General features: G+C 36.3%; 1 pseudogene; it reads left to right on the top strand.

Annotated features, from left to right (window-relative positions):
* The first annotated feature begins 715 nt into the window (after nt 1-715).
* LOC109067591 lies at nt 716-20,779 on the top strand (annotated as a pseudogene).
* The last annotated feature ends 429 nt before the right edge of the window (nt 20,780-21,208 follow it).

The following is a 21,208-nucleotide window of genomic DNA, read 5'->3' as shown; positions in this document are numbered from 1 at the left end:
TTCTTTACATATTTAACATGTATAAATACATTTAAATGAATACATTTAACATTATAAAAATCCATAGAAAACTTCGTGTGTGTATGCACTAACACTTAGTATCATGTAGTTGTAAATATATGGGTTGCTGGAAGTTGGGCAACAGTTAGAGACGTCCCTGGACCAGTCGCTCTGCTCGTAAGGATCCAGTCCTTTGATTCCCTTTTTTTCTCGTCGTCCATATCTCGTCTTTGCATTAGGATTTAGTTTTAGGCGGTATGGTCCGACAATGTTTTCTTTAGTCCGCTCCATTTTGTACGATTATATTTCTGTTTTTCACGCTAATTTTTCATTATTTTGCATGGCCAGAACACTAGCCTGCTATGCCAGCCCAGGTAAACTGGCCAAACATACCCATAATTCTTTGCGTTCTGATGACGTTGCCGCCCAGTTGGTCACATGTCTTAGCGATCTCTATTCTTTTAAGTAAGCGCATGCATTTTAATGCACGCAAGACGCGAAAACAACTAACGTCATCACGAAATGCAAATCACACACGCATGCGTGCGCTTTGCTTTACCACGTTTTTTTGTTTTTAATGCGCATGCGTGCTAAAGACATACCTTACGTCACTTTGCGGTAAACACATACGTGACGTACGTAAGTCACCGCGCTACAGTCTGCAGCGAGGGGTGTCTCGATTTCGGACTCACTGTCGACAGAGCGGGATCGGTCATTTAAGGACGCAATTGTGTGACGTGATAGTATGTCCCGAAGCCTGCCTACTCTTCTACTACACACTCAAAAGTGTGTACTTTTTCTTCACCAAAAGAGTACATACTTTAAGGGCGTAGTATAAAGTAGGCACATTGAGCGGTCTGTCTTTCTTTACCTGTCCGTCTGTCGTGTATATCCGCCATGTTTGTAGTTTTTTAAACACTTTTTATGCGTGTTTGTAGTTCTAATCGAATCCTCATCCACCGCGCAATGTGTTATAGGCAACATTAGCCGTTAGAGTGCGCATCGATCTGCACTTCGAAATTTAATCTCAAGTAGACCATCCGGGAATCTTTGGCATACTTTTTTAAACACACTTTGATTTGGGAAATACTAATTCTATTTTCAAATACTATTTAGGATGGATAGTATGCGAATTGGGACGCAGCACATGTCTTTAGATCTGAATGCAGCTCACTGGATTGGGCTTTTGAGAGCAAGCGCCCCTGGAGCATAGCCCTGGAGCAACAAGCCGGCGTTCTGTTTTTACCCACAATTCTGTGCACTGGGGGTGTTTTGTGATTAAGATGGCGGACTCCTCGGTAAGCTGCTCATGGTCTGTGTGGTTTTATTTAGTGTGAATGCTGTTGTGAAACACATTCGCTCTATTGACATTGGGCGCATTGGTTTATAACGGCATTATCTCCCCATAGGTCGAAATCATTGAAGGCTGCCGTCTTCCCGTGCTGCGGAAAAATCAAGAAAATGAAGACGAGTGGCGTAAGTGTCAGCCAGAGAGCTCTGTATCGAATGTAAACAAAAGACTCGCGGCTGTACTGATAATGTCACTTAAATGGAAATTAAAATCGTTCTTTCGGTCAATTTAATTAGGGACTGTTTTCTTACGTTAATCGTTTTCGGACGATAATCACTTGTTATGAAACATGTGGTGGTACAGTGATGGCATTGGGTGATGATTTACAGTAGGCTAAGTTATGGAACTGAACGAAGATTATGTGAATGCACAATTGTACGTGTTATGTGTCCCAAGATACTTAAAATTACAGTAGAACTTAAATGATACATTAAAATGCAATTGTACTATGGTTTGTTTTATTATTGGCAAATGTGTTTAATGAATTTTAATTTCTTATTAAGTTATAATTATAAGTTATATATCTTAAGATCTTAGTTAAGTAAAAACCAACCTGTGGAGTCACATTATTTTGAACTGGACCAAGCTGTTAATAGTTGCGTAAATATAGTCTCTGTTATGTTAAGACTATGTCTTAAGAACTACAGTAGTCAACATTTGAAGTGGATCAAAACCTTTAATCAAAGTTGCCCCAAATTCTAAAGCCAAAATGCTTTCTTATCTTAGGACAACTTTGTGTTACTTTTTTGATCCACTTCAAATGTTGACTACTGTAGTTTGACCAACTGGCAGTCAACCAAGAGGTAACAAATCTTCCTTTTGAATTTTGAAGGGGAAGTCGTGGCCTAATGCTTAGAGAGTTTGACTGCTAACCCTAAGGTTGTGGGTTTCGAGTCTCAGGCTGGCAATACCACGACTGAGGTGCCCTTGAGCAAGGCACCGAACCCCCAACTGCTCCCCGGGCGCATAAATGGCTGCCCACTGCTCCGGGTGTGTGTTCATGGTGTGTGTGTGTTCACTGCTGTGTTTGTATGCGGAGCACAAATTCCGAGTATGGGTCACCATACTTGGCTGTATGTCACTTCACTTTAAATTAGCCCAGTCTATCTTTTTATGTAACTGGTTTTATATAGTTATGACTTAGTCTATTAGAAGAAAATAGATGGCTAACTTTTAAGAGTAGACTAAGTAGTTTATGCAACTGGCCACTGGTCTAAATAACAGGTGAAACATGCAACATCTAAATTCCCTTTCTAGGTATAAGTGGATCCGCTTTCATCTGTCTAAAATTTTCATTTATCCTTTTATTCCTTCAAAGCATTGGCTGAAATTCTCAGTGTCAAAGATATTCCTGGGAGAAAGCTTTATTATGTCCACTATATTGACTGTGAGTATTAATCATTTGCCTTTATGCTTGATTTACTACTTTATTTGTTCTTCGACATATACAATGTAATTTTTATAATATTAATCAGTTTAAGTTTTATTTAAATTTTTGCTAACTGTAAAAAAAATCTAATTAACTTACTTATTTTATATTTTTTGGAAAGTCAATAAGCGACTGGATGAATGGGTGACTCCAGACCGCCTGGACATGAAGAAGCTCCAGTTTCCCAAAAAGGAGGCAAAGACTCCAACGAAGAATGGCCTGCCGGGGTCCCGGCCCAGCTCACCAGAGAGAGATGTGGTAAGAATGTTGTTTCTTGGTTATTTCAAATCTGCTTACAACATTAGGGTTTATTTGATGTGTGTTAGCATCCCCAACTGATTGACCGTCATTTTAAAACTTGTTGTTGTTGTTTACACACCATGTAATCCTCTACCAACCTCTCTTCCTTTTTGTTCTAATTCAGAGGAAGAGTCTAGATCTCAACATTCAGTCTGCTTCAGCTCCTTCAAGAGGCAAAACCCTCCCCACACCGGTACAGACAAACCCGCCCATTGTACACTAATAAAAGTCAATCTGTCAAGAAAGAGCTTTTAATCAATGGGCTGAATTTACATAAAAAAAAATTAAATCTTATATCACACTTTGCAACAAGTGTGAGGGATGCCTCGTCTCAATTTAGATTGCCGATTGGCAAGCAGTGTGAAAATTTATGTGATGATAATGTTAGCATTGTTATAGAATTAGTTCACCAAGAAATGAAAATTCTGTCATCAATTACTCACCATCATGCTGTTCCAAACCTTTTTTTTCCCTACACACAGAAAGTCAGTGGGGTCCATTGTTTTTGTTTTATTTATTTATTTATTTATTTATTTATTTTTATAAAATGTCGTCTTGTGTTTTCTTCAAGATATCTTTCACAATAGAAAGTATGTCTTAAAGGTTAGAAACAACATAAGGGTAAATGTTGTAAATGATGACAGTTTTCATTTTGGGGTGGTCTGTCCTTAAAATAAGATATTCTAAACAGCTGCCATGCTACAGAGCTCCATATGTAAAATATAGTCATAGCATCTGTTGCAGAGTTTTTTTTTTTTTCTTTCTTTCTTTCTGCAGTCCTGAAGCAAAACTGTTCAGTGTTCTTAAAATAACCACTTCTGTTTTGAATATATTTAATGGCAAAGCTGAATTTTCAGCATTATTATTCCAGTCTTCTGTGTCGCATGATTCTTCACAAATCATTGTAATATGCTGATTCAGTGCTCAGTTATTATCAATTAGTCTTGGTGCTCAATTGTTAAAAAAAAAAAAAGATATACAAAACTTTTGATAAATTTTATGCATCCTTGCTGAATAAGTTGATGGCTGCTGAAACATCAATGTTGGCATCACAGGATTGAATTACATTTTAAAATAATAAGAAATTCCACGGATTGAATACCACTTTTAAAATAAGAAGAAGAAATGTTTTTCCAAAAACAGGTTGTTGGGTGTTTTTTTTTTTTTTTTTTTTTTTTTTTTACTTTAAACTCATATTTTAGACTGGTAGTGAATATGAAAGCATTTTCCATATTTGTCTTAATAATTTCTCATCACTCATTACAAGCACTTCATTACTCCCTGTAATCTGTTTTATAACGTGAGGTAAGTGGCTAGAGTACATTAATTTCATTATTATTATTATTATTATTATTCAGCTATTAGTGGTGATTACTGTTACTAATTAAAGTTAGGGTTAGGGATTTGAACAAACCCCTAAACAAATTGAATATCAAGTAGACTTCCCGTGGAAGCTTTTGATATGGGCCACTAAGAAATCATCTAGAACAATGTAGCAACATGCTGAAACCCACTCATCACACTTTAGATAACATAAGCACCCTGCCAACCACTTACAACACCCTAGCATAGTGGTGGTAGCGTGTTTTGCATAGGCAAACACCACCTTATTCAGAAATGTAAAAAAAAAAAAAAAAATTGTATGTATGATTAAACATATATATATATATATATATATAAAATATATCTATATATATATATTATATATATAATCAGATAGATATATATATATATATACATATTATACTTATACATATACATACTTATCACATTATATACATATATATACTTTAACATAATATATATATATATATACTTATACATATATATATATATATATACTTATACATATATATATATATATATATACTTATACATATATATATATATATATATAATACTATACATATATATATATATATATATATATATATATACTTACATATATATATATATATATATACTTATACATATATGCAAAGCTGAATTTTTAGGATCATTATCACATGATCCTTTAGAAATCATTCTAATATGATGATTCATTATCAAAGTTGGAAACAGTTCTGCTGCTTAATATTTTTCAGAACATGTGATACTTTTTTAGGATACTTTGATGAATAAAAAAAGTAAAAAAAAAAAAGAAGCTATGTTTTAAAATATAAATATTTTGTAATAATATACACTACTGGTCAGTAATTTGGGGTCAGTAATTTTTTTTTCTTTTTTTAAATGAAATCAATACTTTTATTCAGCAAGGATGTGTTAAATTGATAAATAGTGATAGTAAAGAAAATATATTATAATAATATATATTATTAGATTTTTTTTTTTTTTTTTTTTGAATAAATGCAGTTCTTTTTAACCTTTTATTCATCAAATATATTAGACAGCAGAACTGTTTCCAACACTCATAATATATCAGAATATTAGAATGATTTCTAAATGATCATGTGATAGACTGGATGTTACATGTGACACTGAAGGCTGGAGTAATGATGCTGAAAATTCAGCTTTGCATCACAGGAATAAATTATTTTTTTAAAGTATATTCAAATAGAAAACTATTATTTTAAGAAAATAAATGCAGGCTTGATGAGCAGAAGAGACTTCTTTCAAAGACATTAAAAATAGTAATGTTTCCAAACTTTTGACCTGTACTGTATGTATATATATGTGTATATATATATTATATATATATATATATATATAGATATATATATATATATATATATATATATATATATATATATATATAAAATGAAGTTGCACTGAGAAAAAGTTATCCGTCTTTCTGCTACCTCTTTCAGAAGAGAAAAGCTGAATCTGTCTCTTTGGCAACACAAGTGACTGCAGCGACTCCAGTGCCTTCACTTCCAAGTTCTGCAGAGGCAAGTCAGGCCTCGGTCTATCCAGCCATGAGGGACCCCTCCTTCAGCATTAAATCCAGAGAAGAACATGAGCAGCTCACCTCTCTCACAACAGTAAAAACAACATAAAAAAAACACAAAATAATTATTTCAAATGATTGAAGCTCTGCTAATTAAATCTGTTACATAAGGTCATCCCTGCTATGTAATCATCAGCTTACAAAGAATATAAATACAGAGAATATGTTGAGAGCTTGCTGGGTTTTTTTTTTTTAAGGTAAAAACAGGTTTAATTTTGCCTTTTTTCTTCTTCTGGAAGAATGGCACAACACGTCGTCTTATTCCTTCTCAGCCAGGGAGAAAAAGGAAAAATTGTGGAGGGACGGATGAGGTAAGGCCTTCAACTCGATTTACAGATGTTTTCTTAGTACAACATGATGCCTGTTTTTTTTAAATGTATTCAAAAATGATTTAATCCCATGTTTTGATTAACACTCAAACATTACACATTTCAGTGTTACTTGTCTAGAAGTATCTCACAAAATCATAAAAATCATACACATATAAAAAAAATCTTTAAAAAAACAACATTGTTGCCTGAACGCAAGTCACATTGTCCCCTAATCATCAAACATTTAAAATGTTTTGTATTCCCTATTCATAATTTGCTGAATTTTTTCTATTTCCTGTTTTCCTCCACTCTTTAGTAAAATGTCCCAAAGCTTTGCATCCACTTGTGTTTTTCTGTTAGATGGTAAAGGTGTTCCAGAATAACAACCCTCGCTGCTCCACCGTCTTTTTGCCGCCAGGAGAGGTCCGGCTCCTTTACTTCCCATTGCCTTTATTGTGTCTGTAAAAGTGGAGGCATAGGGCTTTAAGAAAAAGAAAAAAAAAAAAAAGGAAATGTTTTACTTTACATGTAATGAATCTAGATTATATGAAAGTTTCACTTTTTGAAATAAGTAAAAAAAAAATAAGATACAAAAAAATGCAATATTCTAATTTTGAGATGCACCTGTATGTGTGTGTGTATATATTAGGGATGCACAATATTATCTGATGAATATCGGAATTGGCAGATAATGGCTTTAAATGTAAATAAAAATTATGCCGATATGTCTTGCTGATAAGAGGAATACATTAAAGGGATAGTTCACCCAAAAATGAAAATTATGTCATTAATGACTCACCCTCATGTCGTACCAAACCCATGAGACCTCCGTTCATCTTCGTAACACAGTTTAAGATATTTTAGATTTAGTCCGAGAGCTTTCTGTTCCTCCATTGAGAATGTATGTACGGTATACTGTCCACGTCCAGAAAGGTAATAAAAACATCATCAAAGTAGTCCATGTGACATCAGAGGGTCCGTTAGAATTTTTTGAAGCATCGAAAATACATTTTGGTCCAAAAAATCAAAAACTACGACTTTATTCAGCGTTGTCTTCTCTCCCGGGTCTGTTGTGAGTGCGTTCACAGCACTGCAGTTTAGTGATATCCAGTTCGCGAACGAATCACTCGATGTAACCGGATCTTCTTGAACCAGTTCACCTAATCGAACTGAATCGTTTGGAAGGGTTCGCGTCAACAATAAGCATTAATCCACAAATGACTTAAGCTGTTAACTTTTTTAACATGGCTGACACTCCCTCTGAGTTCAAATAAACCAATATCCCGGAGTAATTAATTTACTCAAACAGTACACTGACTGAACTGCTGTGAAGAGAGGAGTGAAGATGAACACGAGCCGAGCCAGATAACGAACGAAAGATTGACTCGTTCTCGAGAGTCAAGAACCCGTTTCTCTCGGACGCGTCCGATTCGAGAACCCGAGGAGCTGATGAGTACGGCGCATGCGCGTGAAGCAGACTGACACACAGCGCGTCTGAACCGAACTGGTTCTTTTGATGATTAATTTTGAACTGATTCTGTGCTAATGTTATGAGCGCGGGTAAACCGAAGGCTTGAATCAAGGCCATCATCGCCAATGAAGTCATTGACGTCGAGGCAAAAAGAACTGTTGAACCGTTTTCGGCAACAAGGGGTTTATTGAATCGAACTGTCCGAAAGAACCCGGTTCGCGGCGAAAAAGAACAGCACGTCCCATCACTACTGGTGATCCGAAAACCGATGCAACCGGTTCTTGACTCGGGAACGAGTCAATCTTTTCGTTCGTTATTGGTGGCTCGGCTCGTGTTCATCTTCACTTCTCTCTTCACAGCAGTTCAGTCAGTGTACTGTTTGAGTAAATTAATTACTCCGGGATATTGGTTTATTTGAACTCAGAGGGAGTGTCAGCCATGTTAAAAAGTTAACAGCTTAAGTCATTTGGGATTAATGCTTATTGTAGATGTGAAAACCGTTGTCAAACGATTCAGTTCGATTAGGTGAACTGGTTCAAGAAGATCCGGTTACATAGAGTGATTCATTCTCGAACCGGATATCACTAAACTGCAGTGCTGTGAACGCGCTCACAACAGACCCGGGAGAGAAGACAGCGCTGAATAAAGTCGTAGTTTTTGCTATTTTTGGACCAAAATGTATTTTCAATGTTTCAAAAAATTCTAACGGACCCTCTGATGTCACATGGACTACTTTGAAGATGTTTTTATTACCTTTCTGGACGTGGACAGTATACCGTACATACATTCTCAATGGAGGACTGAAAGCTCTCGGACTAAAATCTAAAAAATATCTTAAACTGTGTTCCGAAGATGAACGGAGGTCTCACGGGTTTGGAACGACATGAGGGTGAGTCATTAATGACATAATTTTCATTTTTGGGTGAACTATCCCTTTAACTCACATGTGCTCAGGGTGTGCTAGCAATTAGATCATGTCAGCATTGTGGCTCATTTTCGAGGCAAAGTTTTGCCTGAATGGCGATTGTATTCACTGTTTTGGATCGCTGCATTTAAACTGAGAATGCACGTACAGCATGACGTGTTTGGTGTATGATAGAGTAGCGGTAAACCGTAATAGCACATAGTGCAGCACGCAGCCCTCCCCCTGGTCCTAATGCCCACTCAGTAACGAGTTTTAATTACATAGGAGGCACTTTTGGCCTACTTCTAATAAAATGAAAGCAAAATACACAACTAATATATAGACTTTCCTGTTTAAATAAAGCAGTCAAATAAACTGAGACCATAAAATGCATGACTATGTTTTGATTTTTTTAAGGTCAGAAGCTACATCTTACATGAAAAAAAAAAATCACAAACGATGACACTTTAAGTTAAATAATTATATATATATATATATATATATATATATATATATATATATATATATATATATAAATATATATATATAGTATAATATATATATATTATATATATATTATTAGCATTCATGTGGTAATATATGTTTTTTAAACAAATTATGAGCTCTAAAAAGATTTTCAGAATTTTTTTGCTTTAGACAGACCGCCATTTACAAATATTAAATCATAAAAATAAAATGTTAAGGTTACCACTGCATCTATCTGAAAAAAAAAAAAAAATCCAGTGATCAATATAGTTTTATTTATAGTTATTTTCAAATCTTTAGTGTACTGTCATTATAAAAGAATTGTATTATGGTTTATTTAATTCTAACAAATAAATTACTGTTAAAAACTAACCAAAATTAAAAATATTTGTATAGCGATATTGGCTATCAGCCAAAATGAGTTGAAAATTATCGCCATATAGGATAGCGGCAAAATCCAATATCGTGCATCCCTAGTATGTACATATATATATATATATATATATATATATAATATATATATATTAATATATATATATATATACATAATGGGCTTATATATTATATAAACTAGTTGGCGTTTTTCTGCTTAGCATGTAAAACAGTAAATTTTTAGAACTGTTGAATGCAAAGTAAAAAATGAGAGGCTGCAAGTCACATGTCTCCTAATCATCAAACATTTAAAATGTTTTGTATTCCCTATTCATAATTTGCTGAATTTTTTCTGTTACCTGTTTTCCTCCACTCCTTAGTAAAATGTCCCAAAGCTTTGCATCCACTTGTGTTTTTCTGTTAGATGGTAAAGGTGTTCCAGAATAACAACCCTCGCTGCTCCACAGTCTTTTTTTGCCGCCAGGAGAGGTCCGGCTCCTTTACTTCCCCATTGCCTTTATTGTGTGTCTGTAAAAGTGAAGGCATAGGGTTTTTAGACAAAAACATGTGAAGCTCAAACAATAGAAATTAACTAAAAAGCAATTTAGATCTTGTAAATGTAAGAGTCGGTTTTATTCAGTTCTCTATCTAACTGATTTTATTTTTTTCAGGGTAATTTGGTAATAACAAATGGGTAATAAAAAGATCAGCTATATAACAAAGTTTAGAGGTGTTTTTTTTTTTTTTATTCCATATGACATCCGCTTTTGTTATTTATTGTTGTTAGATTTTGCACTGCTGCACATCCTTCTAATTCTAGTATTTGCTCTCAGGATTCCCAGGACAGTTCTGATGGCATCCCCTCTGCCCTCGCATGACTGGTAGTTTTTGGTGTCGGACCGAAGTCACGATGACATCGTTCACACGAAATGAAGAAACATAGACTGTATTGAGCTGGGCCGGCACAGGTTAAAGCCGTGGTACTTCTCTCCATACCCACAGGAGCTCACAACCCTCCCCATCCTCTACCTTTGTGAATTCTGTCTTAAGTACCGATCAAGAGCTGCAAGTGTCTACAGAGGCACCTGGTGAGAGCTTGGTTTTTTAGTGACTTAATAAAATAATAAACACACTCCCAGCATCATATATATAGTTATCAAAAATTGGAAAAAATTTGTTGTTCTGTTCTTCTTTATATTTTAGATTAAAGTAGACAAAATGGGCAGGAGGGCGAGACAGCTGTTTTAGTTTTTCTCATGTCCTTTATTTGTGCAGCGTCAAGCTATTCTTACAGTTCAATCTGTCATGCTCTACTTGTATCTGGCGATGTGTTCATACTTTATTTAAACTGATTCCATTACAGGTATAATAATTTAAATTCAGATCTGAGCTGATTCCAATCAGTAAAACTGCAAAAAGCTGTTTCCTATTATATAAATTCTATATTTATATAACATTAATATTTTTAAACTTGGAGATTTAATATATGTGTATTATATATAGAATCAGTTTTCATTGTTTGTGCTGGATTTATTCTATTTTTACTTGGCAGCTACATTCTTTTCCATGGGCAGACACCTGAGCCCAGACACATTATAAAACAATAAGCGTGAGTCTTTAGTAGGTGCATTTAGCTTGAAAGAAATACACATGCCCACAGATAATGTTGTCCGGTTTATTAACATTTACAGACAAAATGCAACCTTAGACACCCGCCAGGAAATGAGATCTATCGCAAAGGAACTATATCCTTTTTTGAAATAGATGGCCAGGAAAAAAACAAGGGTTGGTAACCTCTAGTTCATAATTGATGTTTAGAACTGACCGATCAGACAGATGATACTGTTGTTAAATTTTTTACTGTAGCAAATAGTGGATTGTGGGGCATATGTTTGTAGAAATACATTGACCTTTTTTTTACCACACAGACATATTCACAAAATTGTGTGTGTACTGGCCAAAATGCTTCCCTGGACCACAAGACACTGTACTATGACACAGATCCTTTCCTCTTCTACGTTATGACAGAGTATGACTCAAAGGGTTTCCACCATAGTTGGCTACTTCTCCAAGGTAAACTACAGATCTGCTTGAATTAGTGCACTGATATTCAAACTGTTTTGCATTTTATCTAGTCCCCTTTTTTGATTTGGGTTATATGTTGTTTGTTTATTCTGTGCTTTCCTTCCATTAAAGGAAAAGGAATCAACAGAAGACTATAATGTGGCCTGCATTTTGACTTTACCACCTTACCAGAGAAGAGGCTATGGCAAACTACTTATTGAGTTTAGTGAGTAAACGTACAGTTATTTGGTCTTTTCTGAGGAACATAGAATCAACAGAAGAATGATTTAAAAAATATATATATTTATTTAGTTATTTATTTATTTATTTATTCATTTATTTTTACAGTGGGTTCAAAATTATTGCTTGCCATCTCTGAATAATCAGTAGGTAGTATTAAGCAAACTTTTCAAATAAAAAACTTGACTGTTTGTTTTTGGTTCACATCTGCCAGGTTATGAGCTCTCGAAAGTGGGAAGGAAAAACGGGTACTCCAGAGAAGCCTCTGTCTGATCTGGGTCTGCTCTCCATACCGCTCATACTGGTCTCAGACAATTCTGGAGATCCTCATGAACCCTCAAATCAGAGAACGGAGAACGGCCACAGATCAACAATCAAGTAGGTGTCATAACCTGATTATCCTCATTATGCCAAAAAAGCAGAACCAAAAAAGTGTATATGGGTGAATATCTTTTTTTTTCACTGTATTTTATACATTTGAGAGGCTCTGTGATCTCTTAGCAGCTTGTTGTTTCATTCCGTCTCTCTGCATGGGCTTAAAAGCTTTTTAATTATTTAACATTGCTTTGGGAGCACATGTTAAACTAAGTGTTGCAACAGTTTTGCTTTTATATTTGCATAATTTTATTCAGTTTACATTTTAATCTTGCAAATTAAATAAATAGTAAGAATAAATAAATGAAAGTTAGTTTTTTTGTTACTTATTAATTATATTAGTGCATTTGTATTTCATAAAGTAATATGGTGTCTTAATGTTGTTGTTGTGATTGTTATATTGTTAATATTTTATGCCCTTAATATTTAAACTTTTTTTTTTAATCGGTATTGAAAAAATTATCGGATATCAGTTTTTTTTTCCGACAATAACCAAAACACACCGTTCCAGAATTAGAAATTCCAGTATTGTGACAACACTAGTTACACCTCACCCCCAATTTTCATTACTGTAAGCAAAAAAATAATTGTCGCAGTGATATATTTAAATAGTAAGCATACGTCATGGTAAGATCGTGTTTTACTGCCTTTAGTTTATTGCAGTTTTTAATTTTTATTTTAATAAAATTGTCTAGAACAGTTATGATAATCTAAATGATAAAACAGTTGGTTTTTGTTTGTTTTCTTTTCTAATAAAGGCAATTTTCATAATGAAAAACATCGCTTTCTCAATGACAAAATATTTTTTCTTCCCCATTGATATCACCCATAGTGCATTTTGATTTACTCAGACTGGTTTAATCAAGTTTTTAAAAGGTTTAGCTTGTATAGATGGTTAAGGTTTTTTTTGTGTTTGTTTTTTTTTTAATGTTATGGCAATTTTTGATTCTGTCAGTGAAATCAGTTAGATCAAAACCCAGGGTGTCAAGAAAGAGGATGTGATATCAACTCTTCAATACCTTAAACCTCATCAATTATGTTTAGTAAGGTAAGCGATCACTTAGGATGTTTTTCAGATTTCCCAGAGTCCCATGGAGTCCTTAAAAAGTTTTAAGTTCGGTTTTTAGAAACCCATTTAAGGCCATAAAAGTTTTACAGTAATCATACACTGTTTATTAAAAAACGGTCCTTAATTATAATTTCAAGAGGGGTTTAACATTTGGGGATAGGGTTGTGCGATGATGACAATTTTTTGATCGCGGACGGACGATTAAAATGTCTCTAAGATATATGCTTTTGAAGAAAATAACGTACTATCATGCTAGGCCAGCGTGGCTCCATCTCAGTACACTGTACAACACTACATAAATTCACTACGATATCAAATGTTATCTCCAGCAGTTATAGTTAGTAACATCGGTCACAGGACCACTACACTTATGTTCGCAATCGGGCAAAAGACATTATTTTGCATGTGCTTTAAAGCATTGCCAGTTAAACATTTAATTTGCGTGCTGTTCTGACGTGCGCTTTCTCTGAGTGCCTATTACTGTCAAAAACACACAAGGATTACATATAAACACTGTTGGTTAGGTCTAAAGTGAAAGTAAACAGTTGAGAGAAAAACGGATGTATCCCTGTATATTAGATGCGTACAGGTCTTAAAGCGACATTACTAACTAAACATGCCTGCCACTTGTCATCTAACGGGTAGTTTTTACCCCAGAAAATTAAATTTCTCATCATTATTGTTACTCACATCATGTTAGTCCCAGACGTGTATTAAAGTTTCTTTCTTTTGCTGAACGCCAAAAGTAAAATATTTTGAATAAATGTGTGGTAACCAACACAAGAAATATAACTTCGAAAAAGGTCCACACTAACTTTCATAACAAGGGAGAAAAATTTACAACAACCATCTGATTGAGAAACGTTGGAGGACCACGAAACTGTTTGGAATCAACTGAATCACCAGAAACCAAATCCACAAGACGACAAACAAAAAAAGCTAATTATCCACCATACCCTAAACAGCTACAGTAATGATAGTACCCCTGCCATTATCTTGGGGGGCGTCCCCACTCCGCAATGCAACCCCCCCAGCAGGCACCCCTTGGAAGGTCGAAGGTCATTTTAATTACATTTCTCTCAACTACCAGGCACCAAGGCACATCCAGAGCATCAGACACCAGAAAAATACATACAATTTAACGATTCACAAATGTGTCTCTCTCATAGAACAGGTTCATCAGTCTCCAATACGTCATCTGTGGGACAACAAAAACTAAATAGCCTTAAAGGGGGTAGCTCTTAGGGCACAAATGACGACATGTCAATTCACGGTCTCCACGTTACATGGTCGCGCTCTCTGTGCTCGCGCACATGGCTGGAGTACCGTCCCGATGCGTTGCAACACCACACACACACAACACACACAAGTGAACACAGTTCCCACTAGTATTTGTAAAGATTAAGGCCGCATCAACGACTATTTAAATAGGAAGCGCGTTGCAGTGGTCTCTCGTGTTTAATGAATGGTTGCAGCAGACAAAGGCATGGTGGAGGTACTTGTTACTAGGAAGAACATCATGCACATGCAATAAGGATGTATACGGATGATTTAACGGCCAGCTAGCGGGACCGCAGCCGCGTCGCATAAATAGTCAATCGTCGCACGTCGACCCCGCGACTAAACAAAACCATGCAACACAAGAATACACCACCAAACATGAACCCCCAAACATCAAATCCGACGCAGCACCGAAGAACGTGCAGCTGAGAGTCACTTCAATGACGGCAGACGGCATGGAAGGGTGCGACTTCGTCATTAATTTCTTGTACACTCTCACCTCCTCACCCCATCATCCCCCCAACACCAAAAACCAGAACTAATGTAAAGGTTTCCACGCGGCAAAAAAAAAACAATATAATTGAAAGGTATGCACGCACCCGCAAAAAATGGGGTGTACTGGCCCTTGCAAAATATAGATTGTTCAGTATCGCGCATAATATGAATCAAGGCATAACAATATTATTTGTTGTTTTAAATTGTATATTAAATTACATTTTTCAAAATAAGAGTACATTTGCATTACCTAAGAACAAGTAAGAAAATGAATGAATGTTTGTAGCCTTAGAATTTCTGAGCAAAAAACAATCATAAGGGCTATTGTAAGAATAAATTAACAACAACAAACCCATTTTTTTTTGTTTTTTTTTGTTTGAGACGGGCAAGAAAAGGAGAACATTCTCACTAAACAGAATTTGGTAACAATTAAACACTAGTGTTGGTCCACAACCACAACACAATAAACATGTCATATCAAACGGGGCCCGGAAAACATGTAATTAAAAAAAAAAACTTTAATAAATTGATAGTTAAATGGACTATGAGACAGGCAGGTATACGCCTAGATTCAGGTAACGGGCATGGACTTTAGCGACGAGCGAATGCTTAACTGCTCAGCACATCAAGCGTCCAGCAGCCCCTAGGCTTAGTAAAGACTGCATAAAAATGTGCACCGTCGCAGTTAGGCTAGACGGGGATGGGGGATTGGTGTGCGGGCGGGAAACGTAGCCTATCTTGTTCTTAAGAACAGAACGAAAATAATGACAACTGGATTTCTATCTTCGCACCACTTTGGCCTAAGAATGTCTGCTATTTCTTTGGGGATTTGTTTACCTGTGTAAGGCTTTTGGTTTAAAATGGGGAAATTCATTGGCTGCTACTGCTCAGACAACTTGCAAAAATAGTCGAAACCAACATGACAAAGAAGAGCGTGATAAAATCGTGGATCGGGAATAGTCTTAAAAAAGGGGAATGTGATATGATTTGTGAGATAGAGATTTTCCGTATCACACGCCCAATTGGGGATGGAAAAACACAGGAATCAGGATGATTGGGATAATGTGGTTATTAAACTTAAGGATATGGCGGTCAATGTAAAGTAATATGAGCTCGGCACATTTCAAAGGCTGTTGCTATGGTTGGAACAGACGGGCAGTTTCAGAGGCAGTTCACAATCAATGAATTAGTGGTAACATGGGGATGACAAGCAAGTTCTGTGATGAATCTACTGTTAATGAATTATACTGGGCTGCTGTTCTGACAGTGAAACACGCCATTCACAGATTGGGGACAACGCCCAATAAGGGGTTTTGTGTTGTGTGTGGTTATATGAATGTATGTCTGAAGGCCACTGAAGGGCTTTAATGGCATGGGCTGGTAGGGGTTACCATTTGATAATGTCTAAATTAGTGTTTATAAGTTAAATTGCAGCTTATATATATTACGGTGTGGGCGATATTAGCGAATAGGACACAATTAACCAGTGAAAGCTGTCAACCGGTAGTGATGTTTGACTAGAGTCTCTATTGCAGGTTACAAGCCCCGTGACTGTTCCTGTGGTAAGGTGGATCACAAAAAATGTAAACATTTCGCATACGTTTGCGACGCATTGTGGTTTTAAAGCAAGTGATGGGAGGGCCATGGGCAAAACAATTGGCCAATGAAAGAGAACTCATTTGTTGCTATATGTGCAACACGCTGTCAACAGCTATGTTTCTGAGTGCTGTCAGAGAGACCTACACCCCTGTGAAGGTGGCAATAATAGAGTAATTAGTGGGTTTTATTCTTGATTTAATCGCTGAGGGACGGTTTTCAGGGTCTTCAGTGTGCTTAAGGTGGTTTATTTGATTTTGTTGTATTAAATTGGTTGACTTTAGGCTAGGGGTTGTTGTGTGATATTGACACCCGTGACAAAAAGGCTGAATTTGTGGATGGATGAATCAATTGTTTGTATTAAAAGAACTTAGGGCTGGGGGGGCGAGTTATTGGGCGCCGATTTTAGAGTTAAGTCCTGCAAGATGGTATTGTTTTGCCACAATTTTATGTGTTGATTTAGAAATCGAGGAATCCGCAAGGGTGCACAATAGAAAGATTACCAAATGTTAGAATTAGACACTTTGACAAATATGCCCGGGAGAACAGTAAAGAGAAAAGAACGATCCAACCGCATGTTGGTGCAAGTGATTAAACGCTCAGCATGTGACGCGGTCTGTGAAGGAACATAAATTTAGCACTGATTTCTAAACTTTTAAAATGTAGCGTCATTCACACAGCGCTTTTTGTTTTGACAAAGATGTGACGCAGGCAGTGGATAAGTAAAAAATGCTAGAAGATGGGGTGAAATGTCTTTTTAACTTGAGCGCTAGTGTTTTTAGATAAATGGGTTTCATGCATGAGAACAACGGCAAGAGAACACTAGAACAACAGTCAAACACATCCGTATTACACAGAAAAAGCAATGCAAAAGCAGCAACGGTCGAATAAAAAACCTGTAACAGAACTGCTGCTCTTTGTATTTAAAGAACATTTATAGTTAATAAAAGTCTACTGGTGTTATACCTTCAGTCATTTTCAATTTGAATTACCTTGCACTTTTGAGATTTTCTAAAATAATTTTCCTCATTATTTCTGAACACACAAATATGCATAAGACAAGTTTGTACAATATGTAGTTGTAGTTTTGCATCTTTTCTGCAAAGATATGTAACAAGTGATTTGTTTAACATATTTATTTATCACGTTGGCAACAGTTCATGTGTTGCGTCACTTGGAATAGAATTTTCTTTAACTAGAGGATTAATAAAGAAAAAATAACTTGAATCATGATGTAGTTACATTTTCAAGTTGACTAGTTAAAAATCGTAAAAAAAAAATTGAGAATCCATCAAACATTCTGGAAAAATCAAGATTTCTTTGCAAAAATCGCCCCCCCAGCCCTAAAAGACCTTATTTAAAAAAAAAAAAAAACTAATATTGTTACTGTGAAATAAAACTACTCATAACAAGGATATAAGAATTTGGTCATAATGATATCGCCCACCCCTAGTATATATAAACTATATTTTATGTTGCTTGCGTCGTAATGCCCACCTACTGGCAGCAGAGAATGCATTTCATTTTTCATTTAAAAAGTAATCTATAATCAATCCCCATATTTTAAACACAGCGTAAACGATGTTGTAAATTTAACTGGTGGTTTGACGAGAAGCTGATTATCATATACATCAAAAATTGTTTATTTTTAAATAATGGTTTAAATGCTGGACGTTGTTTATAAAACATTTTTGTTTGTTTTGTCCTCACTCATATAGTACAATACTACTTTTATTTGTGCAGGACTTTAAAAATGTCTTAAATTTGGACTTAAAGGGTTTGATTTTTAAAATGCCCCATTATGGATTTTTTTTTTTAATTATCTTTCATGCAGTGGTGTAAACACTGATCTAAGTGAATGAAAACATCATGCAAAGTTTGAAATCTAAAAGTGCAAAAACCATGTATAAAGTTTATTGTCGTTCAAAGGAAGAGTCTACTCCGAGTCAGGAAAATTAGTCATTTTTTAAATGAATCTTAAGCTTGTTTTCCAGTGACGTTCCCAAGCATGAAACATTAGCATATTTATGCCTTCCCACTTGTTTGCGCATGCAGACCTGGGACACTTGAACTTGAACCTCCCTCCCTCAAACACCGTTAGGCTTATTCCTGTGGAGGAGATGCTGTCCGCTGCACTGTGAGGGTCAAATCCATTTGGGTACCCGTTAAGGGTATGTCGAAAGAACTCCCAACCTCATTTTTCTCTTCCCACTTCAAAATCATCCCACCTCGCTGCAGAAGCACTGACCAGTGTTTTGCAAAAGTGAATGTGCCAGGCGGGTCAAACACACCTTAAAAAAAAAATATACATAAAAATAAAAAATTTAAACCAATGATGTGAAATGATTTTGAAGTTGGAGGAGGCAAAGTGTTGGGGAGTTTTTAAGACTACCCTGACTTGACACCGCTGTAAACAGACAGAGTGCGCATTGCGCCTCACAGAGCTAGCCACATATCGTGCATGTGTGGTAAAAAGTCCGGACGGAACTCCACGCCCTCTTGCGTTCCTTTTTTCACGACCCAATCTGCACACTACGGCGCACACTAGTCTCCCCCGCTCTCTCCCGTCCGACCGGGTACCAACACGAGAATAAAGCTTCCTTGACTCAGTTCCTCCGGGGATCGTGTAGAGCCCTTTGAAGCTGCATTGAAACTGCATTTTTAACCTTTAATCCGTTGAGCACCATTACTGACGCCTCCACTATATGGAGGTAAAATAACTGGAAAAAAAAAAATTTTTGGGGTTTTCCTCAAAAACCTTAAATTCTTTTGCTACTGAAGAAAGACGAGACATGAACATTGTGGATGAAATGTGGGGGATGAATAAATTGTCCAGAAATTTTTATTCTGAAAGTGGAGGTTGAGTCTTTTTAAAACTGTTGCGGTCTTGTGATAGCCTAGGTCCACCATGGATTTTGCCAAGTAAGACATGTTCCTGGATCAGCATCTTTTGTTGATCCTGGATCAACATAACAGTCCAAAAAATAAAAGGACTTAACCCAATCCCTACCCTAAACCTAAACCCTCCCATAATTATATGCCTAAAATTAGTGTGCGAAACGATAATCTGATAACAAGGGAGTAGAAGCACCTAATCACTAATGCCTTAAAAATGGATATATTCCTGAAAAGTTATCCCCTCAATTCTGATTGGTTTGATGGAATGTTGTTCCAGGAATCAAACAAGGGAAATTGGATCCAAGAACATGTTGTACGTGGTGAAATCATGTTCACCCACTGTAGCATGCAAAATATGTATTTTAGCTGTGTGTGTGTTGTGTTCACGCCTCAGCGCAGCTTGGAGGTTCTCCATCTAACTGGCTAACAGCAATACTGTTCGCCTCGCAATTGTTCTAGAAATGTGTTTGATGAATAAGTGGACATGTTTGGGCGTTGTTATACTTGGGAATTCTGATGAAATATAGGAGCAACACGTTTGTGTTACAAACAGCAGCTTTAGCTTTATCAATACGTATTCTGCCATTAGGCTAACGCATTATACCATGGCTGTTGGGTGGTTTTACCACCGCTGAGCTGCGAGGCTAAGTAAATGGATGGTTTGGGGGGGTTTCTGTTAGTGACATGCACTGCACGCAGTAGACCCAGTCACACCAGACTCGTTCATCAGACTACTCACTGCAGTTTAGCGTCACGCAAAGGAGGGGTTTGTCAAAATGAATCTTTGAGAGCGAACCGTTTTGGGATCACTGAGCAAAAAAGGAAAAAATAAATGCATATTATCAGACCATGAAGTGTGTTTTTTTTCACCTTGCATGCATGTCAACCTGTTTGTGGGGGACGCCCAAAAGCTAAATATATTACCTTCCATAACCATAATAGGGGCATTTTAACACTTTGCATGAGTTAGCGGGTTAGTTTTGGGTAGTGAGTATGTCAATATGGTAGTTTCGCTTAAACATTGAGCTGTGTTTGTTCATCTCCCTGCAGGGTCAGTATATCCTCAACTTAGCAGAGGACATAGTGGAAGTTCATGAAAGCGGCCATGCAGAAGCGTCACCACTCCGGAATTGACCCCAAATGTTTGCATGTTTACTCCTAACGACTGGAGCAAGAGGGGCCAGTGGTGAAGCCCGTAAGAGTGACTGCTGTGGCATGGCAGCTGCGGTGCCAAATGCCCTGCTCACAAAAGGAATTCAGTTCAAGACCCTTGTAAAACTGTTCCATATACAGACTTAAACTGTGAAAATGAGTGTTGTAAAAGAAGACCGAGACAGTTTTAATATTGTTAAAGATTCCACAGTACACATCTGCATGTATGTGACCTAATCTTACAAATTTTTCATAAATTCTCGTGAAATTCATGTCAGTCTGTTACTTGTTAAATGTCTTTTTCAATGGGAAAATTCTATCACACACCATTTCAACAAATCATCATAAATATGAATATTCGTTTGCCATTGTTAAATCTTCTCTACTTTGCTTTGCATTGCTGGATACGCCTACATCATGTCACCAATGATCACTGCCACTTGTGTTGCGGAACTCGCCCAGCTCTT

This window comes from Cyprinus carpio, chromosome A7 (genome assembly GCF_018340385.1).
Source record: "Cyprinus carpio isolate SPL01 chromosome A7, ASM1834038v1, whole genome shotgun sequence".
NCBI lineage: Eukaryota > Metazoa > Chordata > Actinopteri > Cypriniformes > Cyprinidae > Cyprinus > Cyprinus carpio.
Note: the sequence above shows the minus strand (reverse complement) of the source record. Positions and strands in the feature narration are given on the sequence as shown.